Source organism: Corvus moneduloides, chromosome 7 (assembly GCF_009650955.1).
Source record: "Corvus moneduloides isolate bCorMon1 chromosome 7, bCorMon1.pri, whole genome shotgun sequence".
NCBI lineage: Eukaryota > Metazoa > Chordata > Aves > Passeriformes > Corvidae > Corvus > Corvus moneduloides.
The window spans coordinates 29466624-29485833 of NC_045482.1; the positions used below are offsets into that span (position 1 = coordinate 29466624).

The 19210-nt window shown below is 41.2% G+C and overlaps 1 protein-coding gene across 12 annotated transcripts in view; it reads left to right on the top strand.

Annotated features, from left to right (window-relative positions):
• KALRN (kalirin RhoGEF kinase) overlaps positions 1–19210 on the top strand; it is a 483321-nt gene that overhangs the window by 42991 nt on the left and 421120 nt on the right. The gene's annotated exons all lie outside the window — the stretch shown is intronic.

Consider the following 19210-nt stretch of genomic DNA (forward strand, 5'->3'; position numbering starts at 1 on the left):
AAACCTTAGCAAATCTCTATTGATGTTTTTCAGTCCTAATAAACACTTGTATAAAATTTTTCAGAGTGCTGATGGGAGGAACTGAGATGGAGCTAGCATACAGCCTTACAGCTTTAAATGGAAATAATAAGTTACTATGCTCAGTGAAGTAGGCTGATACCCAAATGCAGTCAGCTCAGTGGTTAAGGAGGACAGTTTAGTCACATACTGAATCTCTTTTATGTCTGAGGTGTGAATTCACCTGGAGTAGCTCTCAGATAGGTTCCTGTGCCATCAGGTGCCTCTGAAAGTCTCATGGTAGTTTCGGTGCCATCACAGCAGGGCAGTGGTAGCCACACCAGTGGGGGACACCTGGGGCAGCCTCTTCAAACACAGCCTCAGATGTGCAGCCCGGTCGTGTTGGCAGGAGAAACAGGCTTGTAAGGTCCTGCATCACTCCTGTGTGCACTAAATTGAGAGGGTCTCTGTGTCATTACAAATTGATTTATTATTTTCAGGCAAAGGAGATCATTCTGGAGACCTCTCCTTTCCACAGATTTGTTTCTTCATTAATATCTAAAAGATTATTTGTGCTTCTCAACTCAAATATGGGGCTAAAGTGATAACTGCTCTTAGGCTTACAAAATACTTCAACCAGAAAGAGGAAATATCTGAATTTCTATAGTCCAGTTTTGAAAAAACATTGGCTTTCCCTTCAGAAGAAGAAAGATTTTGTGTTGAGGGAGAAATGAAAAACATTCCCAGACATGGGTAAGTCTCTTACATAAGCCGTCCTTTCTTTTCAGATGCCCAGCAGTAAATGATACAAATGAAAAAGATACAGTGTGGGGAGTACTATTTCAGTGTAATCTTCCACCTCACGACTGATGCCTGAATGATTTTATTATAAGAACAACATGGTTTGGGGCACAGTGTCAGAAAGTCAGCTCTTGCCTGGAGCACACATTTGAACATTAGTAACCCCTCCATTGCCAATTGTCCAGAGAAATCCCTCTCCCTTATATTGTAAAACATTTTCTGTGCTGAATACTACCACTGAATTTCAAACACAAACCCACTGAGAAGGCAAGGGCTCTCATATAGACTGGCTTTTCAGCGGCATTACTAAACAGGCTGTCCAACGTGGACAACTTCTTGTTAGTGTCAGTGTTAGGATGCAGTGTTTGTAGTGTGACTAGATCTTACCAGCTTGTCACCAAAAGGCTTCGCCACTGTCACTTGCTTCAGGAAAAGCCTCCAGATGCTCTTTGGGAGGGTGCTGTGTTAAGGAGAAGCTCGCAGGGTGGGCTATAGCAGTGGTTTGTAGCATTGCAGGTGTGAGGAGGTGAAAAGGTACTGCCCAATGACTTGGGTTTCAGCTTTCCCCCAGGAAGAGATTTTACTTCATAGAAGAGTGTGCTGTGTTGGTACTGCAGGAACAATTTGCCTGCATCAGGGAGAGAAAGTACAATCCCAGAATGTGGAGAGATAAATGAACATCAGTGAGATTTGCCTTATGTAGACACACTGTCTAATTAATGACAAACTGTCATTGCTCTGTAGTATGTGCTCTCCTGCAGGGTCTGCACCAAGTCTGTCTATTTTTGGAGAAGGACTTCCCATACTGACCCATGAGTGCCAGTCATATTTAGGGATACAATTAAATGTTTACTATATGGTCAGTCCATAATATATTTTACTTCCAGGCCAGTGCAGAAGTGCTGTGCTGAATTACAGCCTCCCCCAGGGAGTGCCAAATGGGTGTCACTTGTGAAAATAATTACCTTCCTAGGACAACACGGGGCCTCCTCACCTGCAGCAGCTTGGGCAGCCTGTACTGCTGCCTGCCTGGGACATGGAGATGCTGACGTGAATTCTCTCAGCCATTGCTTGTCATTTTATTTCATTTTATTTTATTCATTTTTATTATGTTGAGCTGTCTGGAGTGGATGTTGTCTTTACTGTGTGTACGGTGGCCAGCTCGAGTTTGGTTGAAAGCCCCAGCTGCTGCAAATGATGTTACAAACAATAGCAAAAAGGCAAAGAGCTGCTGCTGGGAGAAGTGCAGCCTGTGCCACTGGCCTGGAGCAGCATGGATGGGGAAGTTGTTCTCCCATCTGTATGGATTGTGTGGACCCTCAAGAAGAGAGCAGCCTTCCTCACCCAACACCATAGCACTGGTCCTTGTTTTCTGGGAATCAAATAAACCCCAGGATGCCTGGGATGAGAGAAGCAGCAGCAGAAACACGGCAAGGAGCAGGAGGGGTTCAGCTGGTGTACGAGGAAAGGAGACAGGGTTTACCTTGCCATCAGCTTCATGTGAGGATGGTTGCAGTGGAGGAAAGTTGAGGGCTTTGGGTGCTGAGGAGCTGGGGAGGTCAGTGATGATTCAGTGGCTGTTTTCTGATATGCAGCCCTGCTCACCTGGCTGTGCTAGCTAACACAAAACTTGATGTTTTTTCAGGTGTAAGCATGTTTCCTCCAAAACCATGTTTTCTGTCCCTTTCCACCCTCCACCTCTCTCTAGTGCACAGCCCCAGGCAGCAATTGATTCTCCCAGTCTTGGAGATGAACCTCTCAGCACTTTCAGCTTCTGCACTTTTGGACCTCACATTAAAACCTTTACTTTTGGCTGACTCTGGAGGGTGCAGCACATTTCCCACATCTGAGGGCATGTTGCATGACAGGGAAGCATTTAAGTGAAGGAAATAGTTTTTCTGCCCAACACATAATTAAACTAGAGAATTCATTGTCACAGGAGGTTGTAGGGTTCAAAATTATAAATGGATTCACAGAGGAATTAAAGGAACTCCAGCAAAAAATGTTTGGAAAACAATTTAATTAGAATTTGTTTCAGAGGAAACTGAAAACTGTTTGCTGGGAGAGCATCCTGGAGAAGCATCACTTGTCAGGTGCCTGGGTCTTATATCCCTGTCTGTGAGGGTTCCTCAGGTTATATCAGTCCTTCCTGGGGTCAGGCCTAGGGCTGAACAAGTATAGCATGGCTGTTGTCCAGAATGATTCTTGTTTCTTCATGACTTCATTTTTTTTTCTGTGGTAAGTATGAGGATAAAAATAAAAGAGTTAGTAGGATAAAAAAAGGTGAGATGTGCATGTATATTCTTGCTGGTCTCTAGACACCAGCACAGTGAGTCCTCTCTTGAAAAACAGAAGTAACTTCTTGGGACCTGTGAGCACAAGTGCTGGGGATGTGGGTGCTGTGTTCCTACCCTTGGTTCTTGGGATGTCCTGTGCAAACTGAGCTTTAAAGACAGTATAGAAGCATTTTTTTTCTGCCTTGACTCACTGTATGTGTATTTCTTGGCTTAGAATTAACCAACAACACATTTGAGAAAATCTGCAAAGTTTTGCTTAAGTTATGTGTAACCAAAATTAGATGGTTAATTTGGCAGGTGAATTTGTTACTCTGAAGCTTTTGCTGGTCTCTGATTTTGGGCCAGGTAGGTTTGTTTTTGTAGTTGATATTGCTTATGTAACTATTTAAGTGTCGTCGTGCCTTACTGAACTCTAAATGTGTCACCTCTAGTAATGTGTACGGAGTCAATGTGTTTTGTTTTTTTAATCAAACATGGGAAAATACTGATGCATAAGCGTATTGCAATCTTGATTTCTTTTACAACTTCTTTAAGCGCTTAAAAACTGCAAAGCCCCAACTTCAAACACTTCCTGCAACTACTTGGGGATTCATTTGAATTAAGATAATTCAAATGTTGGCATGTAACTATGAGTTGGGCTTTAAAACCAAAAGAACTTTGCAAAATGAAAGGATTTAATTTTTTTTCCTAATAAAAACAAACAGCTGGGTCTCCCATATGGTATTCTCTTGTAAAATATTTACATTTGAAAGGCGCCCAGGCTCCTTGCAGTAGAATACAATTTAAACAATGAGCCCAAGTGAAAAAAATTCTATTGTTGTTGGTTCTGATTGTAAAGGTTTTCAGTGTGCACCTTCCTCCTTCTGACCCTTCTGTGCTCAGCATTAGGCTGTCATCTTAGTGTTGGAAGATTTGCCTTGTTGAGTAACTCAGTGTTTCCTTTTCTGAAGAAATAGTAATTTTCATCAAAGCTCAACCTAATCCATGTCAAAGGGTGTGTGAGAAGCAGGATATTGTGAAGGAATTGGGGGGAAAAAATGATAGAAGGGAATGAACTAATAGTTCATGAAGTTCTTAATGGTTCTGTACTCTGAACTGCAGAAAAGTTGGCAGTAGAAGAGTGTCCCTGGAAGCACCATCTCTTCCTGGTTAGTGGAAGCAGTTTCCTTGGCTGCATGGCTGCCAGAGTCTGTCTTTTTTACCCTACTGCAAGGATAAATGTTAACTTTCCAGCTGGAATTGCTCTGTTTGCTTTCACAGTGAAAATAGAACTAACCATTCTGGTAATGTTATTAAAAAATATTTGTCATGTCAAAAAGTCTTGCTGCCTGTAATTATGTTTAAACATCCCAAACTGAATAGCAACATTCAAACTCAGCTGAAGTATTTGATTAGACTCAGTTAATTGTTACTAATGGCTGTACAGCTTGTATGTAGGACTCGAGGGAGAGAATGGGGGAATTTATGGCAAGATTATTTGGAAAGCAGTGAATGACTGAAGATCTGTGAGGTCTTGAACATTGTCCTGTCCATGGAGTGGGGCGGGGAGGCTTGTCTCAGGCCTGTTTCATGAAGCAAGAGACCTGATCTTACCAGATTAAGGCAAGATCTTAATAGAAAACAAAACTGTTTTTATGTCTGATGAATGCAAGGTTGATGGGAGTTTCTTTTTCTTGCTCTTTTTTTTAATTTTAAAAAAGTTTCTGTTTTGCCTCAAGCCCACAGCAATCCTTGCTGGCTGTGTGTGTTGCTCATGTTACACTCTGCAGAGCAACAGGGACCTTAGTCTGTGGCGTTTTATCAGCAAACTCTGATTATGGCTCGTTCATGGTGCAGGACACATCTGAGTTTGCCAGATACCCACGGTAGTTTTCTAAGGCCTTCTCTCTTGGGCAGCTGTATCACTTGTAACGCCCCCAGTGCTACTAAAGCAGTCCATCACTCCCCAGTGTAGCTGCAGACTGGAGTTTACAGTGCTTTTCCCAGAAAAGGTTGATGCTCAGGCAAAATTCTGCCTACATGAACAGAGGTGAGCACTGCAATCATCCCATGATGCCACAGCAGGGCTTACTCTGGGAGGCTGCATTTACAACTGTATTTTATAAAATCCCATCCCTCACCAGCAGTCGCACGTGGAGAAACTGGGTACAGACCTGGCTTTGATAATTAAAGAAATCCATGCAGTTTTACTTTTCATTTTATGTCATTCCAGTTTACCAAGGCCTCTTGGTATAAGATTCCCTGCTGTCCATGAGGATGTAGAAGTATGTTAAGAAGGAAGCTGTTTTACCTTGTCAGTGCCATCATGACATCTTGAAGAACTAGTTTCCAGCACAACTTTGTCCTTTCTCCTGTTTTTCTTCTGTATTTCCCATTCTGAGGACATGCTCTCCTAGTTGTAGGAAAAGAGTATTTCCCTATTGAATTATTTATCAACTCCATCCAGTGCATGTTGTTTCTCAGGAATAAATATGAACTCCTAACAGTTTTATGCTTTTTGGCAGTAGCCACAAGATGGTGAAAAAAAGCTGCATCTTTTAATTATTTGCAATGCTTGGACTTTAGGAATATGTTCTATTCAGAACTAATGTGTTGCCAGCACCTCGAGAAAAGCCATGAGACTAAAGAATGTTTGTTTTTGTTACTTAAAAAAAAGGTTGTAAAGATAATGTTTATGACACATCCGATGTTTGAGATAAACTTGTTATTGGGGTGTGAAGCAGCATGCTGGTCTGTTGTTTGCTGTTTTGAATGGAGGAATTCAAAGTTTTGGATTTACAAATGCATTTTTTTCTTAATTTGAAAAAGAATCTCAGTAGGTCAGAATACAAGAACAGTTAATTTCAGTGCAAAACTGATGGTGTCTTTGAATAAGTCCGGATGATGCATTTCTGACACAAGTGCTAGAAACTAGTGCCCATTTTAAAAGCAACACAGGAAAGGCACAGCTATTTTATACTGGAAAGGAAAGCACCTGGCATGGTTACATTGAATTCAGAGTCCCACATCCCGCCCATGTTTTTGGACAGGTCCGGAGGAGATGACAGGAAGATAATAGCAAGTTCAAGGGGTGCTGCTTACAGCAAAAAACCCCAAAGCAAGGTTTTAACCCCTTGCTGGCTGCTGCTTTTCTCCTTGGCCATGTGTTGCCCTGGAACAGCTGTCGGCAGCTCTGAGCGCGCCAGGCTCAGTGCACACAAAGGCTCAGCGACACAGAGGTTATGACCTAATGTTAATGGTGCTGCCATTTATTGTGTGGCTGCCATGGGACTTCCCCTGCTTTGTCTAGGGTCCTGCCTAACCTAATATTCTCTTTAAAAGGAAGAATTATGAAATCAAACTTTCCCTTTTATTGTAGCAGCTTGTGTTTACTCTTGACGTGCTTGCTCAGAAAAGCTATTTTTGTCACCGCTGGGGAGAAGAGAGTAGGTTCCTGCGTGTCCCGTTTAATCAGAGTTTCAAATGCTTGTTTTCTAGGGGACAAAAAAAAAATCGGGTCAGCAGTCAAGGGATCTTTTTATGTTGATGGTGACAGTTTGTATTCTCCGGGAGTTTTAATCTAGATGAGAGAGGCAAAAGTACTTGGGGACAAGATATCTGGCTCTGCAGAGTAAAAATGTTAAGTGTTGCTGCAAGGCTGAATGTAAGTCTTTTTCACTCGAGTGCTTTACTGTAGCAGTGCAATTTTGCACCATAGATTTTCCCTTGTAAAATCTGTGCACATCTGCTTTAAAACTCACCGTAGTTTGTTGCTCCCTATCAATCGGATGGTGAGAGGCATTTATTTATTACATGCTTGGAGGATGTCTGTGGTATTCCCCCAACAATAATGTGAATACATACAGCAGATCAACTATGATTAATGATGATAATAGTAATAATTTAAAATATCAGTCCTTAGATATCTATCTTTCCATCTTATCTTTCTTTCTATGTATCTATCTAAATAGAACTCTTATCTGCAATAGGAGATAAGTCTAATTCCAAAAGGGCAGCAAGGATGGAGCATTGTTCTCCAGTTCCAAGAGCACAAGCCCTCTGCTAGCAGCATCTGTTCAAATTTGTCTGTGGTTATTAACTTATAGCTGACCCGTAGTACATGTTTGGGCAGTCCTTTTTGGGACAGTGAAGGGCAGCAGTGCTCACGCATGCTGGCCAATTCATTATAATTAGTTTTTCAAACTGGGAAATCTAGAAGAGCAAAGGTTGATTAAGCACAGGATAATCAGAGCTGCAAAATTCAGTAAAATACTATTTGATTCTAACTGTGCCCAGGGGATACTTAAGGGAAAAGCAGATTATAGATGCATCATGGCAGACAGTGCTATACAGTCCTGTCCAGAATTATTCCCGATGTTTTTATTCAAGTATGCAGTTAAACTTGCCCTTTGGTTAGTCATATTTAATTTGAGATTCAAGTGCCAGAATGAGTAATGTATATTTCAGGTTCTTGTTTCTGTTGTTTCTAACTGGTGCCTAAAACTGAGATACCTGAAATAACTATGTGCTTGTTAAAATCTTTGTTAGGTTTTCATTCAGAAAAATGATAAATGGATGGGCAGGAACAGGAAACATTTGAATTCTTTAAACATAAAAGCCTCATGTGGCAGTAGAAACAGAATAGAGGCTTTTTGCCAAATGCCTGGGACAGACGCAGGGCCCTGAGCACCCCCACGTACTTGTGATGCCAGCGCTCAGCCACATGGTGAAATTCTAGCTCGCCAACTTTGTTTCATTACTTAGAGAATCTGTTTCAAATTTACTTACATAAAACCCCCACAACCTATTAAATATGGCTCATTACCAAGTTTAAAGGATATCTGTAATGGATATTTCTCAAACTTGCAGGTAATGGAGGGTACCCTTTGGAGAGTTACCTAAAATGACCCTTTGCGTGTTTAAACCATTTTCTACCACCACTGCAAAATGAATTATGAAGATATTTTAAAGGAAATGCGTATTGATTAAGAGACTCCTGGGATCCTTTAGTTGTGGTTCGGATTTGTCACAAGGATGATGCTGTCAAGTGTCTGATGTTTCACAGCTGGATTTTGCATAGGGGGACCCCCATGTTTTATCTCACCAGAGGCACATGAGAGCCCAGTGCTTTGCATAGGTGACACTGGTGGGGCCTATTGTTCATCATCGACATATCACCTTTTGAAATGCTGCTTGCCAAAGTCGGGGGCATGTTGTGTGCAAAACAAATCATAGAAAATGTGACCCTCAAGAGGTTGCACTTGCCCAGTCTATCCCGAACTTTGTGATGGGGACAGTGACTAGTGTTTTACCTAGCAGCTCCAGCAAGGAGATTGCCACAGGCCTTGCAGTGGCATGTGTTCCAGCAGTTCACTAATGCACTGTTTGCAAATGTTTTTCCTAAAACTTTATCTCATTTGCAGAAATTTAAAGAGGAATCTGCAAGTCTGAAGCTACCCTTTCATGAATTTGTTTGAAAACCCTTTGTATGTCTTTCCATAGTCCTCTCTGATGGAATAACCCCAGCTCTTTCATCTTTCCCAGGAGTTGGTGTGCTCCTGCATATTTATGCAGGAGTTCATCTGCATTTTTATATCTCTGGGGAGGGTTTTTTCTTTTTCCTTTTTTTTTTTTTTGGCTTTTCGAAAAGTTACAGAATGTTTGCAAACAGTTAATTGGGTAAAATAGAAGGCAAAATGAAAGAATTAACATTTCATTGTTCAACTAATTCAGCTTGTTCCAGGTGGCCCAGTGCCAGTTTAGTGAATTTCTTGTAATTCTGATGCAAGTGATTGGGATGGTTTCATTTCCTGAATGTTGCAATTCAGTTATTGTCTCTTATTCCCTTCTACTTCATTCTATAGTATTTACTTGCTGCTAGTTTTCAGGTGGAATTCTTGGGTAACTGAGAATGAAACTAAGAGATCCAGCACAAGAAGGTGGAAATTTACTGACTTCCCTGTTCCATCCCAGCCACACACTGATTTATCTCTTTCTTCATCTGCAAGCCAGCTGCCCTCTCTACTTTCTAACCCTGATTCAGGCCTCCTTGCTCTTGTTGCAGTAGGGTGGGACATAGGAAAACTTCTCCTGTGTTTCCCTGATATCCTGAGACTGTTGAAATTGTATCTTAGCTTTTTCGTTGTGTTCAAGAACAAAAAATTCAGCCACAGAAATAACCTGAACTCAATTTTTCTGTGTTTTGTGAATGTAAATCTTGACTGGCTGTTTGCTGACACCAGCCATCCTCATGGCTGTAAATGAGAACAGAATATGGTCCTGCTTGTTTATAGAAAAACAGAAAACCCACATCGTTTGGACTTTCAGTGATATTGTCTTTTGGTTGCTGATCTGTCCAATGGTTTTCAAATTATGATTTCTAAAAGGTTACTCATAAGGCATCTGCTGAAGGATTTTTGGCTTAAGCAGTTTGGCAAAGTGCTGGTTTTATGGGATCTGTATCAGGGTTCTTGACTGTTAGTGCTTCTACTGACTTATCGTTTCTATGCTGATTTGCAGCTCTGAGTTGTGGTTACCTGCAGTAATAACTTTGGCCCTTTCCACTGAACAAATGGCCCAGATTCAGCACTGGAGTTGCAGAGAGGTTGCAAATCAGGGCCACATGTATAGACTTAATATTTGCAGGAATATGGATTGAAGGCGCATTTCTGTCAGGGGAAGCAGCCAAACAGGATGGAGTCTCTCGCAGAAGCCAAAAGTTGGGGTTGTGCAGTGAAAATGCTCGAATTGCAGTCATGCTGAGATGGCTTGGAAGAACAGCTCTTACCTAAGTTGGCAACAAGATTATGAAAAAACCATCTCAAAAAGCACAGTCCTTTAGGAGGGAGGCAGCGACCATAGCAGTTCTTCAAGCTTCTCAATGAAACAACCTCCTGTGATGGTTGTATGTCTTCTTCAAGTATTCTTGGTTTTGTAGCAAAATGTGAGAGAATTTTTTATTAATCTAATACTGTAAAATAAATTTGTCATATTTGCATGCAGAAAAAAAATGAAAGAATAAAAAGGACTGAACTTTGCCATACTCAGAGCAGTGTCTTGGGATGATGAAATGGATGATGGAGACCTGTGCATGACTGTCTTCTCTTTTGCAAGTTTAGTAGCCACAGGGTGCAATGTGGTGACAACAGGCATTTCCTGGCTGGGCCTGTAATTCTTAGAGCAGAATATTTTTGCATGCCTCAAATAAGTTAAGATCCGAATGTCCTCTTTTTATAGCTGAAGGAAACCATCTCTCTGACCAATCTTTTTGTTCACTTACTAGCTGTGCTCAGCACTTTCCAATCCGCAGTCATCTAAGTGACAGAGAGTAGTTGGCTTGGACTTTCAGTCTTGAAAAATACATCTCATGGAAGGGATCACATGCTGTTCTTGGATTTGGAGCTCAGGACACTCAGAAGTGCTGAGGAATTCCCATGCTGCTACATGCACAGTAGTAAATAATATGTAAGAGGGAATGAATCTGCACCTGAGAGATGGTTGGTGTGAAGGAGCTGATGTTTGAACACTGTGTATTTGAACACTGTGTATTTTGACTGTTGCACTTTGGACCAGCCCAGAGCACCCATTTGTGGGGGGTGTGTGTCAAGTCATTTGAGCATCATCCAAAAAAATGCTCTTTGGCTGTCCATAAGCCCCCTTGGCAGCACAAATCAAAGCAGCAGGGAGATTTCTTCAAAAGTGCATTCTGGACCTGTGCTTTGGTGCTGAGATAGCTGCACCTGCTCTCACCCTCGTGAGGTGTGGGGCCGCTGCTCTCCCTCTAATCAGTGATAATTACTGCTGTGGCTCTGAAGGATGAATGCACATCCAAAACTGTCCTTCCTTACATTTTCTGTCCTCAGTGTGACACATTTGTCTCTGGCACCATCCATAAATCTCCCCTTGCAATACAACCCCTACTGCTGTCCGTGGGGGCTGTGCTGTGCCCCTCAGGCAAGCACCCAGCCTCCCTGCCTGGCCCCTTCACCTTCCTCTCTGCCAGGGAGTTGTGTGCACACATCAGCACTGCTCCGACTCAAGTGGTTGCTATTTTGGAAAAGAGCAGAGAGGATACCAGCCCCTGTATGGAGCACTTACTGGAAGTGCCTCACTGACTCACAGCAATTACTGGGGTATCTGAGGTTAAGGGAGTGATGAGTAATTGAGGTCTTTTTCACTTCAGGGATGCCAGATCCTGTCTTCTTGTGCACCCAATGGAGAGAAGTAATTTGCAAGCCTTCAGTAAAAGATTTATAATCGATGGAGTATTTTTTTTACCTCAACAATACTATCAGTGTCTCTAAAATGTCCCTTTGCGTTGATTGGGGGTGTCAGCAAGGGCAGAGAGTGTTGCACACTGCATCCTCTGTGAGAAGGGTGCAGGGCTTTACTCTCTACCAGGCTTGCAGAAATTGTTCTGAGACCTGACCTTTTCCTGCATAGCTGCTCTGAATTTGTTGTATCACATAGAACACAGGGTTGTGCCTAAATAAGATTCTCGCTGATAATCTTCCAAGAGTGCTCTGTGCTTCTTCTTTATCAACTGGTGAGCCACATCCCTGGCAGACTAACGATTGATGCCTGATAGCAGACATTCCTGGGAATACAAATCCCCAGGCTGCTGTGTTATGCATTCACGAGGCCATTATCAAAATGGAGCTGATCTTGCTGAGCATATAATTTGGATGCTGAATAATCTCTACTCAAACGTAGTATCAGTGCAGAGTGAAGGATCTGTTTTTTGTGCCTGAACATGTAAATCTTTGAGCAGAGAATACAGCCCAGCAACTCGGGTAGCTAAAGCATGTCAGGGCTCTGTACCCACAGTCCATCTACTGCAGTTTTCTCACCTTCCTGAAGCAGGTTCTGTTGCAAAAATGCTTAGCCATTATCGGACACTGTATATATTCCTATGAATTATTGCAGTTCCATCAGATGTACCAGATGGTTGCTCCTCCTTTTCTTTTTAGACTTGGCGTAGTTTTCCATGGGCTTTTCCATGTGTCTGTAAAATTCAGAGAAGTTTGGCTGTCGTTAGTCTCTTTCCTGCCTTCCATCACCAACTTTGCTTTCCTTTGTTGTGATGCCTGCTGTGCCATCCTCCTGGAGGATGCCTGCCACAAGGGACTGGAGCTGCAGCCCATACACATTTAATTCTTGAACTAAAAATACAGAGATGTCATTCCAGTCATTTCTACCCTGAGGCCAGACAGGCTTGTGGGGTTTTTTATCATGTAATGAAATGCTTCCAGTGACACAGTCTAAATGAAGAATAATAACTTATGCATCTTGTGGAAATGAATTCAAAACTGAAATGTAATTAAAATTGCTTCTAAAGAAGAACAAATCATATTGAATTAAAAATAAGGAAAATTTATTTTAAAACATTCACTTTTCTGGAGAATGTTGGGTTTTAGTCTGATTCATTGAAGTAATGAGAGCTTCCAGAGATCAATGTTTGTCTAAAAACTATTGGCTTCCAGTTATGTAGACCGCATATGCAACCAGAATGGACGAGACCTTTCAGGGGAGAACAAGTTTTGGTATCACTATTTAAAAGCAAGTCAAAAGAAGAAAGCTTTGTTTGAGTAAAACCCTTCATCCTAAGCTCTGGACAGAGCAGATATGGGACTGAAGAGTGGTTTGTAGGGTCACAGCATCACCCTCTCTTCTCCTCAGGATCAAGGCGAAGTGACCTGTGGCAGCTCCTGGGTTTTGTTGCTTTACAGGGCTGTGTAAAGTGTGGATTCACAAGGCAAACCTCCTCTAGCATCACACTTCCCAAAACTTCCAGAACCTGGAGAGTGTCTTCTATCACGCTCATAAGGCTTCAGATCTAAACCCAGAAATGACCCAGATCAAAGCATTTTTTCCTTGGTGGTTCCGAGCTATGCAGAGCGGATTTCTGACCCTATGTTTTTGGGATTAAACCAGGAACTCCTCATGGCCCTTGGGTTTTCCTTAACCCAAGCAAGGCACCAGGGCAGTGACCCTGGGCAGACCCAGTTTTCTGCACCAGCGCCCATTCAGCCAAAGCCTGGTAATTGTGCAGCCAATTAGTCTTTGTTGGGAGCATCTGTGACAAAATACACTTTGTTTTAATAACAATCATTATTTGAAAAGCCACTAAAAATTAAAACAGATGCAGCCATTATGTAGCTGCTTACATTTGTGTGGCTCTACCGGCTTTCTTCAGTCATGAGTGAAATTGTAGCTTGTTCAGGGAATATGACAGACCCCTAAATATGGAGATCAGGCAAAATATTTTCACCCTGCTGCCTTCACACAGAGGAGCTCACACACGCCTGTGCTCCCAGTGGCTCAGGGTGAGACAACGAGCTGACAGATTTCTGAATTCAAAATAAATTCAAGGCAGCCTCAAAGGCAGGCATGGGAGGGAAGCCTATCTCACTCTCTCTGCCCCTCTTCACTCGTGTGAGTGTTAGGTCTTGGTAAAGCTCCAAATGAAAACATAATTTGCAGGTTGTAGTTTTGTGAGCATTTTTGTTCTCTTGAAAAATATTCTCCTAGGAACTCAATTAAAAAAAATATTTTTCCTCCACCTTTAGTGGTGGGAATGCATTTTATGGTAATTACAGTACCAGCAGTTACTGTTCTTACACTGTTCAGATACCCTGCATTATTTGTCAAGGTAAAAATCCATAAGAAAAAAATGTATCAGCTGAATGGTACGGGAAATACTGTTTGGAAATGTCTACGTCATGGCTAAGAAGACAGCATCGTCTTGTCACAAAGCCTGTGATGATATTCTTAACATGCTTATTACCAGGTAACAGTGCAGTGGTCAAGTATTATTATATCTGCTAGGAGAAGTAACGAGGACTTGTTGAAAGTTTTCAGTGTATCATTGCCTGAAGAATATGACAGACCAGGAAAAGGAGTTAAGTGAGAGACGTGTCTTAGTTTAGTACATGCCACACTTGCTTTTTCCACACTGGTCCTTATTTGCCCAAAGTTCCCTTCCTTTTTCTGCACAATCCATGCCATGAGCTCCTATGAACAGCAGGGTCTCTGTTCTTCATTTGCTAAAGGGAAAAAAGGATGTGATTCTCTTATTTTTCCAGACTTCATCCCTCACATCAGAGCCTCCTTCAGAAACTGCTCTTCCTCATGTGTTCTTACTGCCTCCCCTTTTCTGACTGTTCCACGAAGTTACAGCTCTCAGTAACAAACACTAGTTACAGACATCATGCATCACAGGGAGCACCAGCATAAGTAAAACCAGAGAAACGCTTATTGTGATCTTTAACTTCCCTTTATTTTCCTTTCTTCGTATTTCCTGCTGTACTGTGCATCCAGTAGTGGCCAGTTAAGTATCTGAAAATTTCCTTTAAAGTCAGAGGGATGAGCAATGTCAGCAAGAACTACTCACCTGAGGAAGAACTAAAGCATGACACTGGAACTGCAAGTCAGATCTCCTTAGGCACCTATTGGCTTTATTTCCACTTTCTTATTTTTGTAAGGCTTAATAAAAGTTTGTGATATCAGGGAGATTAAGTGAGGAGATCACACTCCCAGGCAAATGTGAGTTCTGAATTTGTGGTGTCCAGCAGCAGGACATGGAGCTGATGTGATGGGGTTGGTACCAGGTGTGTGCCAAGGTCTGCCTGAAAGGGCTGCCAGCCACAGCCTCCTGGCAAGGCTGCCCAGTTCAGGGACTCATCAACCTTTTGTGCCGGATCTTTGCAGTGGGAAAGCAGCTTCTAACTTGCTGTTCCTCTGCATGTCAGTGCTTAAATCATGACATTTATTAATTAAAAACCCCAAAATCCAATAGATGAAAAGATACACAGGGTGCATAACTTTGGAAAGATGATTAGGGACAGTAGAAAATGTGTTATATTAGAAGACCTTAAAAGTGAATCACACAGACCTTTAAATAAATAATTGATCCTAACCATAGTTTTGTAGAGGAAATTGCTGAGTAGAAACTTTTTTCCCCATTTTTCAAGTGATAGTCTGGGATGCAGTCATGTTAGCGGACTCGTCCAAAACTCAGACAGACAGTTTCAGAAGGAGATTAAGAAAGCAGAAATTCCTGGCTCTTGGCCCTGCTTTCAGACCATTTGCCCTAACATAGAAGAGGAAACCACAACACACCAGGCATTTGGTTGGAGTACACTCCATTAAAGAGAATACGAGAGTTTTAAATTCAGCTCTGTTTCAGTAAGGTGCTTTCAGTGTGCACTTAATGTTGTGTGATTTATGCAATGACTTCACATGTTTTCCATGGGGTTACTCACGCTTAATGTTATTTGTTTGCTGAATCAGGGCCTAAATCAGATCTTCTTTTAAAACTTCCTAGTTAATTAGTGATCTCATATTATTTTGTGCCCAGAGCATTTTCCGAACTGGCATTTTAGAACCTGTGGGTACAGTTAGCTTAAAGTAATCAAGATAAATGTTAGATTTGGAATGCTATTCCTATCCAAATTGTATGTTAACTAAAAATACTGTTTGCATAAGCTCTATTGAATGCAAGTAATATTAAAGAACTGAACCAGCCCATGTGTGCAACTTAGGAGATGTTGGAGAACAGGAAGAAGAGGGAGTAAATGAGAAAGCTATTGGCATATTAAAGAAGAAGTCACTGATTTCTGTCAGATTTGTGACACAAGGTTTTGCAGTAACTAGGGTCCAGTATATTTCTCCAGCTGTTTTAACTTGGCTTAAACTTACAGCCAATTTTTCAGCTGAAGTAGAGGCATAAGATGATGGAGGAAGAGAGGTAATGTGTTTATACTACGTGACAGAAAGTCTTGTTCAGTTCTTGTCCTTGCTATAAATGTCCTGTTGGACCGTGGGCAAATCTCTATAAAGTTTTGTGGGCCTCAGATCTCTGTTTTCTGCTTAATGTTTCATTTACCCACTGGCTGCATAGCCAGAGACTGGGCTTTCCGGAACAAGAGTCCAATGACAAAAAGCTGAAAAATTTCAATATTGCTTCTGGTATTTTCATATCCCAAGATCTAAACACATATTTTCCATCTAAACAAGCTTATTTTAGATATAAAGAACCATGGTAATGGATAACCATGAGACCTATGAACAAATCTTCCCTAAGGGCAGAACTTTTAGAAACGTAAAGATGTTGTCCAGTGCATACACAAGAGAAAAATAATCTATTCTGCAACTCCACACATGATACTAATTACTTTTACCATGTAATGTTCACTTTAAATAATAGTGACATTTCATGCTTAAAAGCATTTTGAGCTAGACAAAAGGACATATTGATCACACTTAAATCCAGTGAAGCAACATACGCAGTTTGAGCTGGGATCTCGATGAGGTCCTTGGTGAGGTAAAGTCATGGAGCACTGCATCCACCATTGCAGCCCTGAGCAGTGTGGGTTACTGGAGTGGTACCAGGAGGAGCTGGGAGAACTTCAGTATCTCTTAGGGAAGCAGCATCACTTGTAGGACAACATTAGCACAGAAGAAATGAAGCCAGGAGAGTAATTTTTATTTTTTCCCAAATGAATAAAAATGACAGAACATTGTAGTTCATAGAATTTTGTGATTTGATTATTGTAAATTGCATGTTGTTTTTTGTGTTTCAGAAGCACCTACATATATTAACCAGATGTAGGACCCAGTGTGCTAAAAACTGTATAGTTCTGTAGCACATCTGACTTGCATATCTTCTTCCCCAGTCCCTGTGTAACAAGATTGAGCCCATATACTGTCATTTGGTCTTACCTTGAAATGTAAAGAAAAATGGGCCCTTGTCATTTGTAAGATTGCCCATCTCCATTGTCTTTAATTTTGTCCAAAGGAGACCTAGCCTATGAAAGTAGATAATCCAAACATACCTTAGAAGCACCACAGAGTAAGTTCAAATGAAATAGTTAAAGAATGAAAGCCATCATGTCATAATGTTAATATTTTTTGGTATAATTACAAAATAAGATTTGTTTGCTTGGTGTTGGTGCTGGTATAATACTGTTGTGCATTAACACAGCAAGCATGAGGTTGTGTTTAAAGTTCATCTTTATCAAGCAGCATTTCAACTTCAGTGCGATGTAGCTTCCAAATCAATCAGGAAGTATGGAAAAATTTACTTACTGGGTGGAATTCATCAATTAATTTGAACTGCAGTAGAAGTCTGTGTAGATGATTTTAATCTCCATGCTACCAGTAGTTCTCTGTGGTGGAATAAGATGACATTTTGTGATCTGCCAAAGTTGCTTGCATTTTTGACACAGATACATGGCATTACTAAAGTTAAGTGAAAAGAACCAGAGGGAATTAAATATGAAAGATTATTTAAGGTGGAGCAAATACGTTCTTAATATATGTAAAATGACAGCCACCCATCAATCATAGTCAGGAGCTGCAAGAGATGGACTTTTTTGTTTGAGTCCTTCCAAAATAGTCCTGGGATGTCTCAGAAGTCTCTTTATGAAAAGAATCAAAATGTGTTGTAAATCTTGTACCACTTCTCAACTTTAAACACTGCTAAGGTATAGAGAAGGAATTTCCAAACACCCTTATTGTCAGCCTACCTCAGCCTTCTTGGTCGTTGAAGCTTTACAAGTGATATCTGAAGGAAAGCCTGACCAACAAAGAGCTCTGAATGCTTCCTTTTCTTCTTATCCAGCCAACATGTAGATGATCTCAGTGCTAGCAGGTCATGAATATACATTCAACCCTGGGAATAAACAACAAAAAAAACATTGCATAAGGCATCACTAAAACTCTTGAATGCCAGTGAATCACAAGTTTGTTTTTTTTTTTTTACTAGTACATGAATAGCCATTTCCAGGGGTTGCAATACTGGGCCTGTAGTTATTTGGCCAGCAGTGTGCACCTCACTGATGCAGAACCTAAAGTGTGATTTGCAGCTAGAACTGGAAACATTAGTCTCTGGCTTTTATACCTGTATATTAATCTGGATATGCAGATACCTCATTTTTAAGTTCATTCAAATACAAACCCAGCTGAATGATATCTTCAGAAGAAGTTGAGGATGTAAAAAGGTGCATAATAATATTCCCAAAAAATACAGGAATAAACCAGATGCCTGGCTAATACAGCTTGAAATTGCAGGTCTTCAGGCTTTGCCTGAAAGTCCATTGAAGCTGATGGAGGGATTCTCCTTGCATCACCTAGGGCTTGCTTTTGACTGCAAGTGTATGCCAGTATTTCAGAAGCATAAAATATGAATAATTGTCAAAGCAGCACATGAAAATACAGCAAACAGTCTAAAAAGCTGACAAACAGGTTAATTAAGGGGATCCTCCACAGGTTCTCTCTGTTGTGTGACAGTGCTGGGAGTTTGGAGATAACAGTAGGTGAGGTATAATTAAAGGGCATCTCAATTTAATGTGCCAGAGTTTGAGGTCTGCATGGTACATTATCAATCACTTAGCCTGGATTTTATTACGTGCCCTGTGCAGCTCAGCAGCTTCTGAAGAATAGTAATTTAAATGCCCTGCAAATGAAGAATTGATTTGGTGGCTATCCTGTTAGATTTGAAAACAGAGAGCAACGTTAGCCTTTGGTCTTTCCCCTGGATTCCTGTGGCCCATACATGGTCCCAGCTATGAAGCAGTCATTGAAATCAACAGTTTGCATGGGCAGAACAAGTACGGGGTCCATGGTGCTGCATCGCAAGGGCCTTCGTGACTTTCAGGAGATCAGTACTCCATTCTGCTGGCATTACCATTGGGGAAAAAATCCCATTCCCAGTTAAACACATGTAAACCGATTGACATCAGTCAGGCTAAAGGGGATTTAACTGCATGGGGGGCTTTAACTGCAGGCAGAACTTGGCAAAAATGTGAAAATTATATAGGAAATAATAAGTTTTCAGCTTGGAATAACTGATGAGGCCTTGTCAGCATTTGATGGATAATTTTCATTTATCAGTCTCCTTTTTCTCCCTTATAAAGATTGGCTATGATGACTTGTGGAATTTTTTTTTTTTTTTTTTTTTGGCATAAAAGGATTTTTCCCTCAGCTGGTTTGGACAATACTTTGCTGAACTGTTTGTACCAGGGATGCTCCCTCGCACAGGTAATGTTCAGATGCCAGTGCAATCGAACAGTGAAAAATGTATCTGTGTTATAGGAGTGGCTCCAACTAGATGTTCTTTTAAAACTCACATACAG